Genomic DNA, 22,310 nt, shown 5'->3' with positions numbered 1-22,310 from the left:
GAAGAATTGATGCTTTTGAACTGTGGTGTTGGAGAAGACTCTTGAGAGTCCCTTGGACTGCAAGGAGATCCAACCAGTCCATTCTGAAGGAGATCAGCCCTGGGATTTCTTTGGAAGGAATGATGCTAAAGCTGAAACTCCAGTACTTTGGCCACCTGATGCGAAGAGTTGACTCATTGGAAAAGACTCTGATGCTGGGAGGGATTGGGGGCAGGAGGAGAAGGGGACGCCAGAGGATGAGATGGCTGGATGGCATCACTGACTCGGTGGACGTGAGTCTGGGTGAACTCCGGGAGTTGGTGATGGACAGGGAGGCCTGGCGTGCTGCGATTCATGGGGTCGCAAAGAGTGAGACATGACTGAGCGACTGATCTGATAATTATTTTAAAATACACAGATTAAGAAATTAACTGTATAATTCTGACATCTAGAGTTTGGGTGCAACTCATAATTTATGCACAATGCCTTATATATACATAAGTTCAGTTATTTTGCCAGTTTTGGCTAACCTAGATCATACTTTCTGAAAGTGAAGGCTTCCGTAATGACAAAAGAGTAAGGAAGCCATTTGACAATGTTTTGCTGCTTTGAATAAACTTCACATAGTAGAGCTTTATTGTTGAATGGGCTAATAGTAATAAGTGGATTACTCTCATTCTAATAGACACAGATTCAGTTATTTGTCAAAAAATAATTTATTGAGGGCTTCTGAGGGGAAGTTCTCTTTGCTGTGAGCTGCCTTGGTATTTTCCAAATATCCCTCTCATGGAATGTTGCTCTCGTGAGCCCCCCAAATGTTAGGCATGTCTGACTCTGAGATTTCATGGGCTGTAACTCGTCTGTCCATGGGATTCTCTAGGCAAGAATACCAGAGTGGGTTGCCATTTACTTCTCCAAGGGATCTTTCTGACCCAGGGATCAAACTTACATCTCCTGCTTGGTGGGTGGATTATTTACCACTGAACCACCTGGGAAGCCCCTCGCCCCAATTTATAGACAAAGAGGTCAGTGGATGATATTTTGCTTCATATTAAATTTTTTTACATTAATTTCTTTTACTGTATCTTTTTCTTACATCTTTGGCACCTGAACCTACTTGTCCATGCTCAAATATAGTAAAAATTGTCATCTACAATGAAGTATTGAGTACTGAAATCATTTCCATCAGAGGCATTGTCTGTTTCATGGGTTCTCCAAACATGGCCTCTCCCCAATTTAAAGATGATTGGATGACACTCCGTATCAGGGATGGGCAGATCTGGCCTGCTGTCAGTTTTGTAAATAAAGTTTTATTGGAACACAGCTGCAGTCATTCATTATGTGTCATCATGGCAGCTTTTACCCTAGGATAGAATTGAATAGTTGCCTTATGGTCTGCAAAGCTGAAAATATTTACTGTGTGGCATTTTACAGAAAAAGTGTGTCAGCTACTACGCAGTACCATGGTGAGGACTAACAACACAAGAACAAGCTGTCTTTAACCCTGAACTTCCCCTGGAATAGACAGCTGCTGAGGCTACCATTGTGTTGTGACAAGACTCGACTTCCTCCCAAGCATGTAGCAAATATAATAGGCAGGAAAAAAAAAAAAAGATGTTTTCCTTTTAAGGGAACATGTGGTTATTATGGTTAAAAAGAAAAGGAAGAAGAATTTGGAGAGCTATAAACTGATTTCGGGGGTTCCCCAGTGGCTCAGCAGTAAAGAATCTGCCTGCAATGCAGGAGACCTGGGTTCGATCCCTGGGTCAGGAAGATCCCCTGGAGGAGGGCATGGCAACCCACGCCAGTATTCTTGCCTGAAGAATCCCTGGACAGAGAAGCCTGACGGGCTACAGTCCATAAGGTTGCAAAGAGTTGGACACGACTGAAGGGAGTTATCATGCATGCTTGCAAACTGGTTCAAATCCAGCCTTCACCATTAATTAATTCACATATTAAATTCTTCATTTAATCCATAGATAATATGTTGGAGAAGGAAATGGCAAACCACTCCAGTATTCTTGCCTGGAGAATTTCACAGATAGACTGACCAGCTACAGTCCGTGGGGTCGCAGAGAGCCGGCCAGGACTGAGCTACTAACACTTAAACAACATGCTTACTAGGCACCTAGACACAGTTGCTGCCTCGAGAATGTACGTGATCCTGGATCCTGTGGGTACCTGGCTATCTACTGCTGTGTAACAAACTGTGCCAAACTTAGTGGCTTAGACAGTGATTTTTTACTATCTCTCCAAGTTTTGTGGGTTAACTGGGCTTTGAGCAGGATGTTTCTCCTTTGGGTTTTCCAATGTGTTACAGTCCAATGTAGGGCCTCCCTGGTAGCCCAGCTGGTAAAGAATCCACCTGCAGTGCAGGAGACCCCAGTTTGATTCCTGGGTTGGGAAGATCCTATGGAAAAGGGATAAGCTACCCGCTCCAGTATTCTTGGGCTTCCCTGATGGCTCAGCTGGTAAAAAATCCGCCTGCTATGTGGGAGATTTGGGTTTGATCTCTGGGTTAGGAAGATCCTCTGAAGAAGGAAATGGCTACCCGCTCCAGTATTCTGGCCTGGAGAATCCCATGGACTGTATAGTCCATGGGGTTGCAAAGAGTCAGACACAACTGAGCAACTTTCACTTTTACAGTCAGATATGGGCTGGTGCTGCCTTTACAGGTTTGGCCAGGATGGAGCCCAGCACATCTCGTTCACTGGACTGGCTGTTGGCCGGGAGCTCAGCTGGAGCTGTCGACTGGAGCACGTGTGGCTTGGGCTTCTTCAAGCAGAGTGGCTGGGTGCCAGGAAGATGCTTCTCAAGAGTGAATGTTCCAGGAGTCCCAGCAGGAGCTGCTTAATAGCCTAAGCTCAGAGCTCCCAGAACATTACTTCCACCACATTATTGGTCAGACAAGTCACTAAGTCTAACCCAGTTTCAAAGGGAATACAATCCCACCTTTCCTTCAGGGAAACATCAGAGAGTTTGTGGCCTCTTGAATCTGACACATAGACCTGCAGTGGGGAGCCTGCACACAATGGCCCTTTTGTTAAATTGCAACATTAACAAGTTCTGATGCAGAAAACGAAGCCCTGTTGATAAGAGAGCTTTTAATAGGGTGGTTTTGTCTGGAAAAAAGCCAGAGAAGGCTTCTTGGGAGATAGATAAACTGAGATGTGAAGGTCAAGTGGAGTTAACCAGAATGAAGAAGGGAGGACAGAAAGTGACCTGTGCAAATGTCCTGGGGCAGGACTGCAAGAAGGCCATTGTAGCTAGAGCTGAGAGTGTGAGGGGATTGTGTAAGAGTTAAGTTTACTGGCTTGGTGATGACTGTCAGTTCCTTCTCTCTCTAAGCTTTGAAAATAGGGTAATATTTACCACATGAGGCTGTTGTGAGGATAAATTAAGAATGAGTCAGTAAAGCCTTGCCCACTGAAATTTTCTTTCTTCTTAGAAATGGTTGTTAGCAAATGAAAAAAGCATCCACCTGGCCCTCTTCTGCATCCCCTTCTCACTCATCAGATCCACTCTTCAGGGTAGAAGTGAGCTTGCAGCACATGGCTTTAGAGTTGCAAGCTCTCCATAAAGTCTTACCTAAACTGTGAAGTGCTCTCCTGGGACTTGTGAACAGTCCCAGGGAACTTAAATCACTGCCTGGCTATTGTTTTGAAGCGACACCAACCCCGAACTGTAGCACGGGTGGCTGTTGCACAAGGGTTACATTTCTTTGCCTGCCCTCAGTGCTGATTTGCATGACTTTTCCCCCAACCATCATCACCCCGACCCCACCTGACCAGCTGATGTTAACACATGAATTCACTTATAGCACATGGGACGGGCCCTGACGAAAAAGAATGTTCTGGTTCAAAATGTGAGGTGTGCTGAGTCTGAGAGACTCCTTCTACTCCCATCATATATGGCTTTCCTTCTGTTATTAAGTTGCCATCACTCTGGATTCCAGATAGTTCCATAAACATTTCAAACCCCATCTTATTTCAGGGCCCTCACGCCTGCCTTTCTTCTGCCTAGAACGTTCTTCACCAAAGAGGCCTTCCCCAGTCTCTAGGTTTCTTTCAACCCCACAGCAACCTCTGCTTCCCCTTCACAGCTCTGATCTCCGTCTGCATGGCTCCACTTACTGCTGCCACCAGCCTCTATGACCTTCCCCCAAACGATCCTGTAAGAGTCATAAAGACTTGGTGCCCTCAGCTCCCAGCCTGGAGCCTGGCACCGAGCTCAGCATATATTCATTGAAGTTGGGGGACAAGAAATGAGGGAGGTTGAAAGTGCAGAGAGGAGAGGAGAGCTTTTAGAATCAGAAATCCTGGTTGCATGCACCAATTCCTAGCTTGGTGCTTTGGGGACTACTTACCAACCTCCTGAGCCTCAGTTTTCTCATCTGTATAATGGGGATGATAATCATCCCCACCCGGTTGGCTTGCAGTGTGAAGATGGTTTTCAGTGTTTGTACCGTATGTGTGTTAAGTGCTGAACCAAGATCACTGGGATGATCTTTCCTCCCACAGGGCTGGCTGCTCTGATGCCCTTGGTGCCTGATTTGAAATGGTAGCAGTTAACACCCAGACGGCACCCTCTATGCCGAGCACTTTCCCTTATTAATGTGCTTTCATCCTCACCTCATTTCTGGGTGTCACAGGTCCCACTGAAGAAGGGCAGTTCAGGGTGGGAACAGCTGAGCCAGGTGAGTAGGTGGCAGGGAAGGATTCACACACACCCAGGCTGTCTGGCTCCAGAGTCTTAACCAGGACTCTGAGCAACCCATCTAGGATTTGTTTTTCACCTCCCTTTGCAGAAATGTTCTTTTTCTCATTTCTCATTGTATGTGTCAAGGCTTCCTGTGGTTGCAGTCGAGACACACTGATTAGTGTAGTGGAGTTGAGGCTGGAGGTGGGGAGGACAGGATGCTCACAAGGAGACCCACCCATGAGCCACCCCATTCTGTGCCCTGGTCTTAGTTCATTAAGGTGACTGAATGATGACCTGGAGAGGCCAGGGCCATGGAGAGAAAAAATTAATGTGACTTACGGTTTCCCTGGAAATGAGATGGAGGAAGTGGAAGACGGGAGGGAGGGGACCGTCTGGGCCAGAGCCCTTATTGGGGTTTCTGAGGGCAGGCAAGCAAGGTAAGGCAGAGTGAACAGCTTAGGGTTGGCTGGTCGGATCATTCTGAGGGGCTCTGGGCTCTAGGAGTAGCCTCTGGTTGCCTGAAACGTAGCCCTAGCAGGACTGTTGGCTCATCACGGTGGTCCTTAGGGGGTTGCCGACTAGGGATCGGTTGGCTTGTATATGGACCCAGTGCTGTCTCCCAGAGCTGGCTCACCCTGGGGTGGGGGACAGGGGTCTATTTCCCCTTGGGTCTATATGGTCCTCACATGCCAGAGCATCAAGAATCCAGAAAGCAGGAAAATACAGTTAATGTAACTGGCTCTGTAATCGGGATAGAACTAGACAAAGGAAACACAGAGCATCCTCCTTCCTTGCTAAAGTGTGGACACCAGGAGTGACTGCTGTGGAGTCCAGCCTGAGCCCCCCAAAATGCAGTGTTGATTCATCTTGTCATCAGAAATGCCGCCTCTTTTCTGAATAAAGTATCCGCTCCCGGAGGCACAGGTAGGCCAGCTGTTGCCTTGCCTCTGCAGGCTGCATGCATTGAGTATCTGAGTGTCAGGCTCAGGGCAAGGCACTGCGGTACAATGGTGAGCAGTTAGGCTCATTCCCTGACCTCCCGACACTTCCAGTCTAGTGGAAGAGACTGAGGTTAGTGAAACGGGGCAGTAGGGAGGTCAGTCCTGGAGATCATGGAAGTCTTCTTGGAGGAAGTGACATTGTAGCTGAGTTTGGAAAGGTGTTTTGAGAATGTTTGGTGGGAGCTGGAAGAATGAGAAAATGGGATGTAGTAAGCCCAAAATACACTTTTCTTCCAGCGTTGAAGGAACTGTGAACATCTGTGCTAAAACCAGGCCCAGTACCTCCTTTAGGGGTTCAAATCTGATCCTTTGTGAAGGTGGGGTTGCTTTGTGAGGTGCTTTGCCTCATGGCTTGTGCAGTAATGAGTTGCAGGGAAGAGGGGAGGTGTCGATGCATTCACCTTCTGGGCACACTCAGCCTGTATAGTTACTGGAGTAAGTGACTGAACAGATATTAAATATGGGCTGGATTGCAGATCCAGGGTAGGATTTGACAAGTTATATACCCTTCCTTGGGGTTTTCCTCGTGGCTCAGTGATAAAGAATCCACCTGCAATGCAGGACACCCAGGTTCCATCCCTGGGTCGGGAAGCTCTGCTGGAGGAGGGCATGGCAATCCACTCCAGTATTCTTGCCTGGAGAATCCCATGGACAGAGGAGCCTGGCAGGCTGCAGATCATAGGATCACAAAGAGTCGGGCAGACAGAAGTGATTTAGCACGCACATACCCTTCCTTGGGCTTCCCAGCTGGTGCTAGTGGTAAAGAACCCATCTGACGATGCAGGAGATGTAAGGGATGCATGTTTGATCCCTGGGTTGGGAAGATTCCCTGGAGGAGGGCATGGCAACCCACTCCAGTATTCTTGCCTGGAGAATCCCTTGGACAGAGGAGCCTCGTGACTACAGTCTATAGGGTCACAAAGAATCGGACACCACTGAAGTGACTTAGCACACACGCACACATGGCACGCACACATACCCCTCCTTGCTTCTCCTGGCAGTGGAAGCATCAGGAAAAGCCACATTACATCTGTAGACACAGCCCGTCCAGGTGTTTCTTGTCTGGGAACCAAATATGATTAGATCTCCTTGGAGCTCCATCACTTGGGTCAGCTTCCAAAATGGTGGACGGTACTTGACTGGGAGATCCAAAGTTTGAGACCACCCCATTTCCATGAGGGTCAGAGAGAGATTTTGATTATTTAGATTCCTGAGAACCTTTCTGCCTTGTCCCTTCCGTATTCCCCTGAGAATTGCTAATCTCCACGTGAGTCTTTTTCTCCCCCAATCCTTGGTATTCGTGAAATTGGAATTTGGTTGTCATGGCATTTAATCTGTTTACATAGGTTTTATTCTGCCCGCTAAGTACACTGTGGGTAGTGTGGTTGAGTCCAAGCAGGGTTAAGCCTGGGGTTCTGGAATCCTTGGGAAGGGGGTGTATGTGCGTGAGTGCTCACGCATGTGTGCTAGGAGCACCTCACATGGTGTGACAGTCATGCCCTCCACGTCAGGTGCTATTCACACAGTTTCTCATGTGAGTGATTCCCTTAGACTCAGGTCAAACTGTAGCCATGAGAACGCAAATCCTACCTCATCAGCATATGGACCCTCACCTCCAGGATCTGTGCACAGCATTTGGGGGGGGGATTTGGGGACACAGAGAAGCAATCTTGCATGTATTTCTCACACATGCCCTTCAAGCCAAGTTGTTGTGAGCTAAGACACTCTGGTTGCTGTGCATTAAAAATGTGATTATATTACAGTGGGGGCAACTTTTATTCCCCTTCTGGATTCCCCTCCACCAAGAAGTTGGAAGGATTTTCTAAAAATCAGGCACCAGTAGAAAGAAAGCATCCTTTTCCCAAAAGCCTCCTTGCCACCTACTGTTGAGAGCCAGGCTGAGTGTCAGAGTAGATTCCATGATTTAAACAACTGGATCAATTGTGTCCATCTAAGCCTGCAATGCGGGAGACCTGGGTTCAGTCCCTGGGTTGGGAAGATCCCCTGGAGGAGGGCATGGCAACCCACTCCAGTATTCTTGCCTGGAGAATCCCCATGGACAGAGGAGCCTTGTGGGCTACAGTCCATGGGGCCGCAAAGAGTCGGACACGACTGAGCGACTAAGCACAGCACAGCACAAACCAGAGACAGGCCTTTAGGCAACAGGGCTCTCTTCTTGGACGGTCTATGGAGTCCCTGCCTATGTTTTACAGCCAGGTAAGCAGTTGGTCACGAACCTCAGTCCATAGTTCATCAGGCACTCTATGTATCAGATCTAGTCCCTTAAATCTATTTCTCACTTCCACTGTATAATCATAAAGGATTTGATTTAGGTCATACCTGAATGGCCTAGTGGTTTTCCCTACTTTCTTCAATTTAAGTCTGAATTTGGCAAGGAATGATGCTAAAGCTGAAACTCCAGTACTTTGGCCACCTCATGTGAAGAGTTGACTCATTGGAAAAGACTCTGATGGTGGGAGGGATTGGGGGCAGGAGGAAAAGGGGACGACAGAGGATGAGATGGCTGAATGGCATCACTGACTCGATGGACGTGAGTTTGAGTGAACTCCGGGAGATGGTGATGGACAGGGAGGCCTGGCGTGCTGCAATTCGTGGGGTCACAAAGAGTCAGACACGACTGAGCGACTGAACTGAACTGAACTGAACTAAGCCGTTGGTTGTTCTCACAGGACAAAGCTGAAGCAGGATGTACTATAGTTACACTGTTTGACCCAGAGCTGTTAGAGATAGGGGGGTCTTGGAAAAGTCACCCCCTTGAGCAGTGACCATCCAACCCAGAGCCAACTAGTCAGTGTTTTCATTTGCAGTTTTTCTCAATTCACTGTCATGAGGCCTTGTGGTCAAAAGACTTCTTCAAAAATCAATAAACTTTCCTTTCATCAAGTGAAATGACAGGGATGCCTTCTAAGCAGTTTCATGGTGGCAGGGCATTTTTAACAGCCCGAGGTGATACTGCTAGCATTCCTCTGAGAGTGAGACAATATAATTCAATTTGGATATATTATAATTAATTAATTGCATTAAGTAGATAGCTCTTGGCTTTAATGGTACTCAAGAAACTAGCACTGCGAAGGGGGTTGTAATGTTATTATTTTAATTTTTATTATCAGTATCAATAATAGCAACTCCAACTAATACTTTTGCACAAATTTATGTTCAGGCACCATGTTGAGTGCTTGGCTTAAATTAGCTTGGATCTGGTGACTCAGATGTTAAAGAATCCACCTGTAATGCAGGAGACCCGGGTTTGATCCCTGGGTTGGGAAGATCCCCTGGAGAAGGGAATGGCTACCCACTCTCGTATTCTTGTCTGGAGAATTCCATGGACAGAGGGACCTGGTGGGCTACAGTCCATAGCGTTGCAAACAGCTAGACATGACTGAGCAACTAACACTTCTACTAAGCCTCACAGCTAGCCTGTGACAGACGTGCTGTTGTGATTTACATTCTGCACTGGAGGTTGAGTCATTGCCCGAAGTCCTTTAGGTCATAAGGGCTGGATTGCAAGGTTCAGACCCAGACAGATCAGTTCCAGCCCATAGGTACTTTACTGCCAAGCAGATAACCTGCCATCTTTATTCGAATATTTACATCAGTGTCTGGAATATGCAAGAAGCCTTGTGCAAGGTGATGATGGTCAGCAACAGAGAACCAAAGTGGAGTGGATCCAGTGGCCTGGGAATGTTCAGGTTTTCTCCCTACACACTTAGGGCTGTAGTGCGCATTTTGTATCAGCATTTCTGGATTTCACGTGGAAGCCGATGGAATGAGGAAGCTAGGCTAGCTCTCTGGTGTGAAGGGCAGCAATTCAGGTGTTGGCTCTGGGGCAGCCAGTGTGTTGAGGATTGGGTTCTGCACCCGTCACAGGCAGTGTAAACTTGGAAGTAACCATGACAGGGTATATGCAAGTCAGTCCCAATGTGGTTGGGTCATCATCTGCCCCGGCAGAACCTCCAAGCTTGACTCCTGTTATCCCAAAGGCCTTGCAGGTCACCTAATATCATTTAGTGCATTCCTTTTGAGTTTGTTGTTTGCAACTCAAACTTCATCTTACACACACCCTTCAGATATCAATACTGCAAAAACAGTTGCGTAACGTTAGCAAGCATTCTTAACCCCTGACAACCCATCTCATCTGCTTGCTAGAGGAGCCAGGACCATAAGTGTGATTCAGAGTGAAGGGCATGCGCATCGTTGTTCAAAGGCTGTGCACGAGGAGGGCTTTGAGGGGCTGCTGTGATATGGGGAACACAAGCTGTTGGGATTTTTTAATTCTTCAGTCCTAATATGTGTTTCAGTTTCTTCCTTGTCTTCAAACTACAGCCTCTTGCAAATCCCATTCTTATTTTCTGCTTTCCAGTAAACTTCAAAATAGAATTAAATTGCAAGTTGGAACTTGACCTGTTACTCTTTCTAGCTCTGAAGGAGGAGATCCGGGTTCACTTTGGCAGCTTCCTGCTCTTTCCATTCACTTTTAGTAGGTGGTTCGGAAGAAGGTCTTTGTAATTTTCATCTTTTTTCCCCTGGACTAAGGCTTTCTCCGGTTTTAATATGTGTTATTATGGGCAGATCCTTTGGCCCAGTTTCTAGAGCCCAATTTGGGTCCTGAGTACTGTCTAAATCTGGCATCTGAACCCAGAACAGGCTGGGGGATGTCGCTGGAGTGTATCCAGTGTCCCTCCCCCAAAACATCTGACACGTTATTCTTTCAGCAGCTAGAAACATATCAAGTAAGGCTATTATGGTCCCATCTACTGAGTTTTGAATAAGCTGGAGGAGTGTTTCTTTTTGAGGCTAGCAATTGGGTACCTGGTCAGGAAATTTCTGGGTGACCTGTTATAATCACTCAGATGTGAAACAGGGGTGAGTGGGAACTACAGCTGAGACTGACTCCGCAAGAGCAGTGCTGTGACCTTCCTGAGGCTTTGGTTCTGAAGACTTCATGAGAATTTGTGATATATTTGTGTATACCTTTTAGCCGGGCTTCCCTGGTAGCTTAGCAGGTTAAAGAGTCTGCCTGCAATGCAGGAGACTCTGGTTCGATTCCTGGGTTGGGAAGATCCCCTGGAGGAGGGCGTGGCAATCCACTCCAGTATTCTTGCCTGGAGAATCCCCATGGACTGTAGCCCGCCAGGCTCCTCTGTCCATGGGGTTGCAAAGAGTCAGACATGACTGAGCAACTAAGCACAACACACCATTTAGTAAGTGCTTACCAGGCACATGCCACTGGACCCAGTAAAACCTTTTAAAAGCAAGATCCCCTTTTTTCCTTAAAAAGAAATCTGTATGATTTTGTTTTGCAGGAGTGGTAACTGAGGCTCTGAGAGGCTAAGTAACTTGCTCAGGGTCACACAGCCTGTAATGACGGGATTAGAATGCAGATCTGCCTGATTCCCAGGGCCGTGGGAATTGACCTTCCATAGCAGGAGCCCCACAGACGGGTGGTGAGCAGACGAATGAATGGATGAATGAATGTGGCAGAGGAGTTCAAATGAAGAGGGTGACTTTGAAAGACTGTGTGGAAAAAAAAAAAAAAAGAAAGAAAGACTGTGTGACACTTGCAAGAAGAGACACTCTCTGTTCTTTTCTTTTCTTTTCCTTTTGCGTTCCCACACCCAGCCTAGTGTCTAGCATATTCTAAACACACCATATAGTTCATTAAATGAACGCTGAATTCACAAAGGAATAGAAAAGGCCATTTTTTTTTTCTTTTCCCTTGAATTAATGATTTAGCTGTTCAGCATCTTCCTCCTTATCCTAAAGGGCCTTGGGGTCCCTTTTGACCCCTACTTTCTAAGGGCTGTTGGACAAGGTTGGCATGAACACAGCTTCTCTTCCCCAGGGCCTCCTTCTCCCCATCTGCTTTCCAGATGAGCAAATGACTCATCAGCTCCCTGCAGCCTTCCCAGACCTGCTTTTTGTCTTCTCCCCTCTCTTTCCTAGTCTCCTGAGCACAACTCTTTTGGCCGCAAGTGATGGAAACCAGCTCAGTGTTGTTCAGACCCCATGGGATCTCCCAGATGGTGGTTCACAGAATCCTAAGAGAGACTTCACCGAAGCACAGAGAGGGGCAGTGGTGTGCTCCAGGTCACACAGCTATTAACTGGAGGGAAGCCTGGGGAGAGCTTGAGGATTTTGAGAATAAACTGCATGAGGGTGGAGACTGTTTTATTCACCTCTGTGTGTGCTTAGAACAGTAACACCCAGCACAGAGTACTGCTCAGTAAGTACTGTAGATGGGATGAAAGAGTGAATGAATAGATGGAGTCTTAGTCTTAGAACTGCCCTCCTTCCCATGGTATACCTTCCTAGATGGCTCAGTGGTAGAGAATCCGCCTGCCAATGCAGGAAATGGCAAGAGATTCAAGTTCAATCCCTGGGTCGGGAAGATCCCTGGAAGAGGAAATGGCAATCCACTCCTGTATTCTTGCCTGGAAAATCCCATGGACAGAGGAGCCTGGTGGGCTACAGTCCGTGGGGTTTGCAGAGTCGGACATGACTGAGTATACTTCATACCTCCCCATGGTGGGTAGGAGGCAGGGGTAACTGAGATCGGGGAGGAGATTCAGTAGGGCCCTTTCTAGCCCCTCCGCTGCCTCCTTTCATCACAGGAGGCCCTGCCGCTGGCTTCTGCTGGCTCCTGGCCCCAGGTTCTCTCTCTGCCTTGAGTCTGTCTCAGCCCCACAGGTAATGCATGGCCTGCTCCGCTTAGTCCCTGCTGGAGTGTCTCCAGGCTCCCCAGCGCCTCAGGGTGAATGAATGGGTTTTCAGTCTTTTTATCAGCCTGTCTTGGCTGTGACCACAGCAAGCTGTGGCCCCCGAGGAAGATGCCAGAAGCAGGGTCTACTGCCAAAGCGCTCTCTGATGCCATCCCCGGGAATTCCGACTCCCTGGGGCTCCCAGCGGGTGAGAACAAGCGCCTGCTGTGCCGGAGCTCCCCGTCTTTGGGTGGGGCGCGCGCTGAATGGAAAGTCAGCCGCTCGGGCCGCGTGGCTTGGCCTCTGCAAGCAGGGATGCCTCATAAAGTGACTTTTCAAGGCCGTGTCCTTCCACCGGGCCTTGGCAGCCACGCCGACTCTGCAGAACTGAGCGGGCCTTGTATCTGTTGTGAAGAAGATGTGAAAATGCAGGCTGGAACAGACGCAGGGCTCAGATTCCAGGGGAAACAGGGTACCGTCGTGCCGCCGCCTGAGGCAGAGGAGACAAGCAGCACATTCATTCCTGGACAGGAGGCCCTCCCTGGGTGCTGTCCCCCTGCACCGTCACCGTGGGGACAGCAGTGTCACCATGCGAAAAGGTGACGGGGCCGCCAGGAGCCCTCGATCCTGGATTCTCATCTGAGTCACCCTCCAGAAAACTCTGTGATTATATTTAGTTTGTGCTCTGTGTGAATGGCACCCCCTGGAGGTGTGCAGAGGGATGGCCCTGGTGTGGAGATGGGGGTGCAGATGTTCATATAGGCGCACCTAACTTTATGGCAGTCTCCCTTATTGCCCTTCGCAGGCATTGTGTAATTTTTTTTGTTATTAACTGAAGGTTTGTGGCAACCTTTTTGATGCAGGCAAGTCTGTCCGTATCACTTTCCCGACAGCGTTTGCTCACTTTTTGTCTCTGTGTCACATTTTGGTAATGCTCGCAATATTTCACATTTTTCATGATTATTACGTTTGTTAATGTGGTCTGTGGTCAGTGATCTGTGATGTTACTGCTCTGACTCACTGGAGGCTCAGGTGATGGTTACCAGTTTTAACAATAGAGTCTTTTTATTTTTTTATTTACATTTATTTATTTTTAATTGGAGAATAATCGCTATACAATATTGTGTTGGTCTCTGCCATATATCATCGCGAATCAGCCATAGGTGTGCATATGCACACTCCCTGTTGAGTCTCCCTCCCACCTCCCATCCCATTCCACCCCTCTAGGTTGTCACCAGCACCAGTTTTGAGCTCCGTAAAGTCTTTTTAAATTTAGGCACGTGCATAGCTTTTTGGACATAATGCTATTACACACTTACTAGACGAAAGTATAGGGTAAATACAACTTTTAATACACACTGGAAAGCCAAACAAATTCATGTGACTCGCTTTATTGTGATTTTGCTGTCATCGTGATGGTCTGGAGCTGAACCTGAAGTGTTGCTGAGGAAGCCCGTGTTTATGCCTGTTTCTTGTGTGTGGACACAAGTCTGGATCTTGTATGTGTGCACAGTGCTGTGTGCACGAGTGTGGCTGCCTGGATTCAAATCACGACACAGGGCCTTGACAGAGCAACTTAAAAGCCAGTGACCCTGGCTTTTCTCACCTTTACAAAGAAGGTGGTGATTGTTCTCACCTCTCAGGATGGTCGTGGAGGGTAGATGAGGCAGCCCTGCGGGAGTGATAAATTAATGTTACTTCCTGCCGTTCTTCCTGTGTCTTGACCATGTGTATATGTGTGTGTGTGTGTGTGTGTGTGGCTCATTTCACATCATCAGCTTTGATAGGAATTGTGTCAGCTTTGTCTCTTGCTTTCTGAGCTAAAGATACAGCACTTTGAGTTCTGAAGGGGAGGTGCCAGCCTCAGAGACTTTGGGTCTCACTGGACCTGCCCAGTCTGTTCTGCCTCACTGGGTGGGGGAGAGGTGTCTGTCCTTCAGTGCCCTGTGTCCCGCTCAGCTCACTCATGCTTGTCACCCTCCCTGCGAGCCCCTCTACACACACACACACACACACACACACACAGGATCTTTTTGACGTCACTGCGGTTTCTAGGGGCCCTTAAATAATTCTTCATGGCTGTGGTCTGCGCTGCAGAGACAATGTCTTTGTCCTGATGCATAGGGCGGACTTGTCTTACGCAGACTCTGGCTCCTAAGGGCAGCCCTGGTGTTTCGGGCAGCCCGTCTGCCCCCAGAGCTTGAGGTCTGGGAGGGCAGCTCTCAATCAAGACCTTGTGTCTGAAATAGAGACGAGGCTGAGCTATTCTGGGCTGGGCCTCCAGGAGAGGGGCCTCTCACATCCTCTGGCTGTGAGCAGCCTTCCTGGCTGTTCGTCTGAGATGGATAGATTGGTTGGTTGGTTGGTTGTCTCCCCTCCTAGACTGTAGACTTGAAGAGCGCAGTAGGCACCAGAGCTGTGTTATTCTCCGAGGTACCTAACACAGTGAGATGTACCCAGTTAGTTGACTGAATGCTTGATATAACTCCTGTCCTTACCATCCACGTGGCCGTAGACTAAAACTGTGAGCATTAGGAGAGAGTTTGATTTCCTTGTTGCATAATGAATATGAACCCCAGAGAGGACCAGTTAATTCGATGGCAGCCACTGGGGAAATTTGTCGGCTAGGTCCTTGGTGCTTATATTTAGAATACAGTGGTTCTGGGTTTTTTTTTTCCTTCCCAGAGAAATATTTGCTTTATCTCTGACAGTGTGTATTTTATTGGAATAGAGCAGGAGGATGTCGACCTGCAACATGAAAACATAGCTTCCAAAGAGACTCTGTCAATGGCTTAAAATTAATAAAGGCTCAGCAGTGGGTGGTGGGGACAAAAGGGGGGGCAGGGAGGTGTTGATTAAAGTGCTGCCATTTTGCTGTGGGGACACGGTGCTTTTCTTTTAAAGGTAGGTTAAAAGGATGAAAATCTGAATTGGCATATCTATAAAGAAGTTATTACTTTAGCTGTGAGATAATTTGTTGAGAAAATGCCATTATTTTCCCAATCTAGGGCCCTGGGAGCGTGTGGCAGGTCAGGCTGCTGATGCTGCTCCTGCATGTAGATGCTGAGAAGTCGCGAAGCAGGAGATTGAACTTCGGGTTAAAGCCTATCTGTTCTCAAATAAATGGAGTTTTCGTTTTTCCACCCTGTAATGAAGGGAGAGAAGGGCTCGCCTGGCTGCTTTTCGTGCCAGGGCCAGAGTTGTCCATCCCCTCCCTCAACTCTGAGGGTCCTTCCAGCAGCATCGGAACCTCAGGCAACCCTGGTTCTGCCCAGAAAGACCCAAGGGAACCCAGGTCCTTGTTCTTCACAAGGAAGGGGTTCAGAAAGGGTTCTGAAACTCTCAGCTCCTGACCCTATCCTTTCCTGCCACCGTGAGGGAATCACGTCTCATGGGTTGAATTGAGTCCCTCCCCAAAATGCATGTTGAAATCCTAACCCGAGGTACCCTGGAATGTGGCCTTATTGCAAAGAGGGCCATTGCAGATGTAGTTAGTAAAGATGAGATCATTCTGGAGTAGGGTGGTCCGCTAATCCAATGTGATTGGTGCGCTAATCCAATGTGATTGGTGCCCTAATCCAATGTGATTGGTGCCCTTATCGAAAGAGGAAATCAGGGCACGGACATGCACACCAGGCGACTCAGATGAATGTGAAGGCAGATATCGGGATGATGCTTTTATAAGCCACAGAACCCTGAACTCAGAGAGAGGCATGGAACAGATTTTCCTTATTGCAGGCAGAAGAAACCTACGCTGCTGACACTGTGACCACAGACCTCCAGCCTCCAGAACTGTGCAACAGTACATTCCCATTGTTTAAGCTGCCTGTCTGCGGCTGTCTGTGACGGTTTCCATAGAAGTGAAGATAACATCCAGGCTCTGCTGACCGATCACCCACCACCTAAAAACCACTCATAACCACTCAGATCTATGTCTCTGCCCTGTTCCCTGGGGGGAGGCCCTTAACTACTGCTTGTCTACCTAGATTTCAGCCCGGGATGCCCTTTGCCCTTTCCAGAAACAGTCCGCCTTGTATTGTTCCTGTGCAGGTCCTGGCCTCCCTGTGGGATTGTGAGCCCCAGAAGCCAACCAGTCTCTCTCTGACCTGCTTCCAGCAGGTGCCTAATCAGTGCTGGTCAGATTCGTTAGATTGTTGACTCTAACCTCTGAGACCTGTACACTTGTCCTTATTTTTCTATAGTTTTAACCTCTTGCCTCATTAATCCCTTGGTGATCATATGCTCCTGAATCTTCATGCAAACTATGTGAATTCAAGACACTCTGTTATCTTCAAGGCCTTGACTATGTGAAAGAGCACTCTAAACTTAAGTGTTAGTTGTTCAGTCGTGTCTGACTCTTTGCAACCCCATGGACTGTAGCCCACCAGGCTTCTCTGTTCATGGTATTTCCCAGGCCAGAATACTGGAGTGGGTAGCCATTCCCTTCTGCAGGGGATCTTCCTGACCCAGGGATTGAACCAGGGCTTCCGCATTGCTGGCAGATTCTTCACCATCTGATCCACCAGGGAAGCCCAGACTGTAAAGTGCCCTAGAAAAATCACAGCGGTGGCCGATTCTTTTGTTGGGATGCCTGAAGAGGGGTAGCGAGCCTGAGTCAGAGGTCCTGGCTTCTCTCCCACTTTAGCATTTCCCAGTTGGGTGTCCTTAAGGAAGGCACTTAACCTCTCTGAAGCTCCATTTTCCCATCTGTAAAGTGATAATTATTGGCTTGCTTACCTCCTGGATTAGCAGGGAACTAAAGAGTTTGTATGGAAGTCCTTTGACAGCAGTGGAGAGGAGGCCATAGACACAGATCAGTATCAAATGGGGACAGGAAGTTGGTCTGGTGGGGACCATGGAGTGCTGGAGAGGGCTGTGGGAGGGCAGGCCCAGTGTGATAGATACTCAGAATTTCACAATAGAAGCCAGAAAGCCATATTATCATGATACAGTCCAGTCTTCCAGCACCATCTCAAGTCTTTTAAAGTCATATGAAACAGGTTCTGGTCCCATGAACTGTAGAATTTAATATACATAGGAGTTGGTGGCAGGGCTTGCTTCCTTTCTTTTACCTAAACTCTGTGAAAAACAAAACTTAATACTGGCCAAGGAAAAGGTAGGCTGTCACCTCCTCCAGGAAGCCTTCCCTGATCTCATTTCTACCAATTTGAATTGGATGAGAAAGGACCAGATAATAAATATTATAAGACACTGAGGACCATTCAGTCTTCTTGGTGACTAGTCAACTCTGACTCTGCAATGTGAAAGCAGCCATACATAAATGAATGGGCATGGCTTTGTTCCAATAAAACTTTATTTATAAAAACAAGCCACTGACTGGATTTGACTCGTGGACTGTAGTAGCTTGCTGACCCTTGAGTTTGATGCTTCTTTTATACGTTGTCCTAACACTGTGAACTTAGCCCCTTACAAGCAGTCTACTATTACAATTAAGAATAAAAAATTTAATTGAGCACTTACTGTGTGCCAGGAGCTGTTCTCAGGCTGTCATTTGCAATGACTCAATTCTCACAAGTCTTTGTGGAAGGCTTGACTGCTATGTCCATTTTACAGATGAGGAGACTGAGTTTCCAAGAGGTTTAGCAAATCGCCCAGAGTCACCCAGCTCAGAAAGAGCTTTCACAGTGTATTAAAGTGAACTCTGCTTCTCTGGCTCACCCAGAAGACTGTTTCCCTTCTTCTTTGGGTCTCCTTGGTGCCTAGCACAGGGACCAGCTCCAAGGATGTCACTCACGAGGGAATGGCAGGCATTGTTTCCAGTTTTGCAGGCCGGTCCAGGAGGGGAATAAAAATGCTACTTTGCAGTCGTTTCCAGATAGACTGCAGCAGGAACCTGCCCCCAGACTTTTCCAAGCAGGCCTCTTTGCCTCCCTGGCACCAGGAATGTGGTAGCGACTGCTGGGGGTGGAAACTGGTTTGGGCTTGCATGGGCCTGATCGTGAACATCTGGTTCTCTGAACGGCCCTAAAATCAGGCAGACCAATGACAACATTGATCTCTCTGCTTCATTGCCTTCAGAACTTTCACAGCCTCTCTCAGCTGATTAGAGGGACTCGTGAGTGGAATCTCCGCTAACCTATCGGCAGATGGGCGTGACAGAGAAGACATACGAGGTCTGGGTGGGTCCCTGAAGAATTCCATGTCAATGTGGCAAATTGATTCTATTTGAAAAGCTCTTCAGATATGTCACTATATTCAAATAAGTCTTCTATGGGAATCCTCTGGGCTATGAATGCTCTCCTGGTAATTTCCCTGCTTTAGGAGTTTGGCTTTGGTTTAACTGGGGCACCTCTATTGTCCTGTATTCCTGTTAGCAGAGCTCAGAGTGTCCTAAGGAGTAATGATAATGATTACGATGATTTTTATGGAGACCTACTGGTCAGGCACCGTGCCAACTGTTCATTTGACCCTCTCAACTCCTCTCTAGGTTATGGGCTGGCCTTTTACATGTGGGTAAACTGAGGCACGGGGGTTAAATAACGTGCCCAAGGACACATGCAATTGGTAAACAGCCCAAACAGACCAGCTGCAGGGCCTGGGCTCTACCGCCTACTGTACTATTCCCTGTGCATGGCCTCGTTTACTTCCAGAAATGATGCCCTTCTCCGTGGTCAGACATGGAGGCTCAGGCCTGACACGCGCAGGCCAAGGTCCTGGCAGAAGTCGGTGAGGTGGAGCTGTCGCCTCCTGCCTCCAGAGCTGGTCTCCCCAACACCTGCCTCCCTGATGGAGCGATGGTTACTCCTGGGGTTGTCACCACCTGTGTCACGCAGCACTGTGTGGCTGTGAGCCCTTGAGGTACAGGTAGTGTGATGAGAATTTTAATTTTAGTTGATTTTAATTAATTTAAATTAAAAACCTAACTCCAGTACTTTGGCCACCTCATGTGAAGAGTTGACTCATTGGAAAAGACTCTGATGCTGGGAGGGATTGGGGGCAGGAGGAGAAGGGGACAGAGGATGAGATGGCTGGATGGCATCACTGACTCGATGGACATGAGTCTGAGTGAATTCCGGGAGTTGGTGATGGACAGGGAGGCTTGGAGTGCTGCGATTCATGGGGTCGCAAGGAGTCGGACACGACTGAGCGACTGAACTGAACTGAATACAGTTATTGGAAACCTTCTAAATGTCTGGAACAACTTGAGCCTGAGAATTTAATTTTTCCCTTTGACACTTTTATGAACCAAAAGTGAAAATTTAGCATCTCGATTGAGATATACTATAATGTGAAACACACCACGCCCTCCGAATTCACCAATTTCCTCTCCTGATGTGGTTCAGCCACGTTTTCTTCCAGTGGATGTTGAGTCATCAGACAGCTTTCTTGAGCATCAGCTATGGACACATTTTCTGGGCATGCAGAGGATGCAGCAGTGAACAAAATGAGGGATCAAAAAAGAAGAAGAAAAAAATCAAGCGATAAGTGTTGTACATGGAATTAAAGTGTGATGATATGAGGGAGAGGCTGGTCACCAGAGGGCCCTTTGAGGAGGTGACGTTTGACCTGACATCTGAATGGCCAGAGAAGCCATGTGAAAACCTGGAGGAAAAGCATTCAGGGCAGAGGGAAGAGACCTTTGGGTGTCAGAGAAAATGGAATGTTTGGGGAGCAGACAGCAGACCGTCAGCACTGGGGCACAGGCCGAGGGTGAGTGGGGTGAGACAAGCCTGAGAAACAGGCAGGACGAAGCTCCTGCAGGGCTCTGCAGGCCAGAGTGAAGGGGCTGGATTTTATTCCCAGGGAGATGGGAACGTTGGATGGATGAGTCGCTATTTTGTACGTCATTTAATTTATAATTTTACAAAGGTCCATCCAGCGGCTGGGTGGAGATGGGACCCCCGGCCGGGAACAAGTGTTGATCTGCAATGACCCGGACTTGGACTAGCATGGTGCTAGCTGAGACCAGCTGTGGACAGCTCTGGACACATTTCGGTGGTAGGTTCTGTGGACTTGCCAGTGGATTAGAGATGGGTTGGCAATGGGGGCGTGAAGGAAAGAAGAATCAAGGTGACTATTTGGCCTGAATTGCCAGGGTTGGTGGTTCACCCATCCACTGAGGGTCCTTCATGTTGCTTCCAGCCCACAGTATTGTTTTGATTTCCTTCCTGCTCTATATGCTGAGGTCTTTCTGGCAACTGATCAATGTATATATATAGCCTCAACTTTTTGGGATACATCTCTTGTGAATGGAGAAAGCTGGACTTGGCTTGGTTCAGGGCTCTGCATCCCCCCACCCCTTTCTAAGTCTGTTCCTGCTGATGGAAATGACGTTGGTACTAAGAAGAGACCTCTTAAACCTGGCGTTGATGTTCCCGGTGTTTCTCCCTCTGTGGGGAGATGCTAAAGATGCCAAAGAAGTGGGGGGTGAAGTGATTATTTAATTGTGTGCAAATGAGAAGCGGTGAGGAAGGCAGACAAAGGGCACGGCAGGAATTCTGTAAGAGCAACCTGACACAATCCCATTTCCTGACTTTAGGGTCTAAATGAATTTCTACTTGACTAAAAATACCTCAAGAGCTAGGTGGCAGCTTAAAAAGCTATTGGTAAATTTAAAACAGGTTGACATGCCACTGATTTTAGCGGAACATAAAAAGTTAGGAGAGATTGTCGGCTGCACATTTTAACTCCTGCTTCTCCATCCTGTCTTGTGTCTGATCCATTCTGATTCACTGGGGATTTGGGATGGCAGGTTGCATGTATTAACTTTTTTTTTTTTTTTCCTTTTCACTTGTTGATGGCCAGGGACTCCACCAAATGTATTTTAGGCTTAAGTTCCAACTTGCTTAAGAGATGATGAGATGCAAATGTTCTGGGGCTGAGTCCAGGCCAAGTTCAGTATAAATCAGTCACGGGTGGCTTGCTGGGTAAATGCTCTCAGGCTACATACTTATCTGCAAGATAGCTCTAGAATGTCTCCACCTCATTTTCTATCTTCTAGGTCTAGTAGCCATCCTTCTAGATTATCATTAACCAATATGCAAGAGTCGGACATGACTGAGGGACTGAACTGAACCGAACTGAACCAGTATGAAAGCAGCTAGTGCTGATGGGATTTGTTTTAAACACTTTCTGTGTGTTGTCACATTGAATCCACACAACAGTCCTCCTGAGTGTTGACAAGGTTGAATTTTACCTGAGCCCTGTGCTCCTGGAAAAGAGCAGAGTCATCTGCCTAGCTTCTTGTGTTTTGGAAAATTACTGACTGCAAGAGCCACTCTTCTCTGTTTGCTGTATACAATGCACAAATGCCCCCTTGTTCACCGATGAGAAAGTCAGGCATACCCTCTGCATTCCCATTCTTTCCCTCATAAATGATTAAACTGAAATGCTCGCCACCTCTGATCACCTAGAACAAAATGCTTGTTAACCAAACTTTGCTTAAGCTTCTGTCCTTCCACCAACCTCAGCCTGAGCCAGCAGATGGCCCCTCCTGAGAACAGGCTGGCTTCAGGGTAAAGCATTGTCTAATCTGTGGGATCCCTGTACTCTTTCATCTGACTTTCCCACACCCAGTTCTTTCTGGTCTCTTTTACTCCCGTCTGTAAAGGAAAACCCCCAACCTTTGAGATGCTTGCAGATCTTATAGTCAAAACAGCCTCCTTATGCAAGCATCCCCGTCCCCTTTTTCCAGAAGCTCTAAGCATTGCAATTAACCTTTCAAATAAAGTCTGTCCTTACCAAGTCCAGATTTGTTTTCTTTTAGACAGCATCTATTTTGAAGATCCCCATTTTGCAGAGGAGGACATTGGGGTTCAGGAAGGTGGTAAGAAGCAGAATGGGAGCTCTGGTCTCTCTGAACCCAGATTCATTGCCTCTGCCATTAATGCCTTCGTTGTCATTTAGTCTTGTGTCTGACTCTTTGCGATCCTGTGGACTATATAGCCCG

At 47.6% G+C, this 22,310-nt stretch overlaps 1 protein-coding gene across 1 annotated transcript in view; it reads left to right on the top strand.

Annotated features, from left to right (window-relative positions):
• XYLT1 (xylosyltransferase 1) overlaps window positions 1-22,310 on the top strand; it is a 347,744-nt gene that overhangs the window by 50,880 nt on the left and 274,554 nt on the right. The window lies entirely within an intron of this gene.

Source organism: Bos grunniens, chromosome 25 (assembly GCF_055505025.1).
Source record: "Bos grunniens cultivar Pamir isolate PY7600 chromosome 25, Bosgru_T2T1.0, whole genome shotgun sequence".
NCBI lineage: Eukaryota > Metazoa > Chordata > Mammalia > Artiodactyla > Bovidae > Bos > Bos grunniens.
The sequence above is the reverse complement of the archived record's forward strand: the minus strand, read 5'-3'. Positions and strand labels throughout refer to the sequence as shown.